Source organism: Macrobrachium nipponense, chromosome 8 (assembly GCF_015104395.2).
Source record: "Macrobrachium nipponense isolate FS-2020 chromosome 8, ASM1510439v2, whole genome shotgun sequence".
NCBI lineage: Eukaryota > Metazoa > Arthropoda > Malacostraca > Decapoda > Palaemonidae > Macrobrachium > Macrobrachium nipponense.
This window is the reverse complement of record NC_087203.1, coordinates 27,348,209-27,350,183: the sequence shown is the minus strand read 5'-3', so window position 1 is coordinate 27,350,183 and position 1,975 is coordinate 27,348,209.

The window sequence follows — 1,975 nt, the reverse complement described above, 5'->3', positions numbered from 1 at the left end:
GGGGGTCACTATCCAGGAATTTTTTCTTATAAGGATGGGAAACACGATGAGACTATTTTCAAGAAGATTCAATGGTTAGTTTTTAAGACATGGTTTCCCCTTTTTTTCAGGGAAGGTCTCGGTACTTGGTTACAGTTCGGGAATGTGCACCCCTACTATCTACCTGTGAGATTAATTATATCAGCATCAAAGTAATGTGTTTGCGTATACATACATTCATACATATATTCATTTATGTATAAACACACTCATGTATGTGCAACTAAATCCGTCGGATTAGTGAAATTTTGTCAGAAATCTCAACATTTTAAACGAGTCCAGCCAATAAAGTTTGTGAAAAACTAACTTAATTGACAAAATATAAATAAAAGTTAACTCAAATCGTTCGGGACCATCTTTGAGAGAGCTGATAATCAGCTTAGTAGTCGGGCAAAACTGTTTTGATAATAATGATAACAATGTCCACTTAGGCATTTGTCTCGGCGCCCGAAGAACGATTACGAGGCTTAAAGTCCAGTGATAAGTAAAAGCTGTGGGCAATTTGTTCAAGCGTGCTACTTCGACGACGTCTTGTACTTAGGCCATAATGTTACTCGAAGTTGTGAGGAACAACCATTTTGTGTGGTAAAATTGTCTAGTTTATGGTCAGTTCTTAACTGTTAAAGAAGACTGTACATTCTTCAAGACTCAAGTTAAGCTTATGTACAATTTGTTAATGTTATCAACGCATGAAAGATCCGCCCTAAACTATTCTTGTTAATGTGTACCACGTAAGACGCAATCCTAACTTCTTGAAACAGTTAGCTGGTAATCAAGATTTCAAAGAATGATGTAATAATGTGAACGGTTTCACAAAGCCTATAGACGTGTATGTGTACTTCTATTTCGACATCCTTGAAAAGATTTCGGAAAATACACGAGCATCTGAAAGACGAAAGGGAAGGGAGAGAATAATTTAGATAAGAGCATCTCTCCATATATATAATATATGCCATATATGTGTGTTGTGGGCTTGTTGGGAGCGGGACAAAGTAAATAAGCTTTTTGTACACGTATCTGAAACAGTATTATACACACACACGCACACACACATATTTATATATATATATATATATATATATATATATATATATATATATATATATATATATATATATATATATATATATATATATATGACCATGTAGACCTTTTAAAATACGACACACAATGACTTTGGAGAATTCCCAACTCTACGTGAGGATGGCAAGGGAGACGACTTCGTCTACAGTACCAGTGATTGAGTCAAGTCTACACACGAAGGGCATTTTTGTGACTGCCTTGGCAAAGGATGAGATGTCTTCGATATAATTTCTGGGATAAATCAGGAGTCTACAGTCTTCGATGAGGCGGGTGCGAGTAGCACTTGCATAGAATAAACGGGGTGGTGACCACGTTTACTTTAGTAGAAAACGTCGAATCTACAGTTTCGCGACGGGAGGGTGTTGGATACACTCACGAGGGTCGCAGACGCTGAATAATGGCGCGTGCTGAGTTGTTTCGAGTTGGGTTACGTACTCGACCTGCGTCTACAACAATTCGCTCATTCTACAGGGGTCCCAGCTGTTTGACAGTTCCTGCAGGATTCTTACAGACTTCTTCATGGTACTTAGTCGGCGTGTCTACAACTCGTCGATAAAGGTGTTTCACCGACACCTACACGGAAGCCATAAGGCGGTTCGAATCCCGCCTACAGTGGAGTCCGTTACAGTCCCGCCACTCGAAGATAGTGGTGAAGATGAACCTTTTTTTTTTCGATGACCGCTATACTATACCAATAGTAATGATCATGTTAGGCGCTATACTGATCGTCATTTGTGTACTTGGAGTCCTTAAACTTTTATGCATTCGACGAAGCACAAGTGCTCCGGCAACGGAGGTGGCTCTAAGTCATGTGGTACATTGATACATTGGGCATTAGTTGCCGTTATGGTGT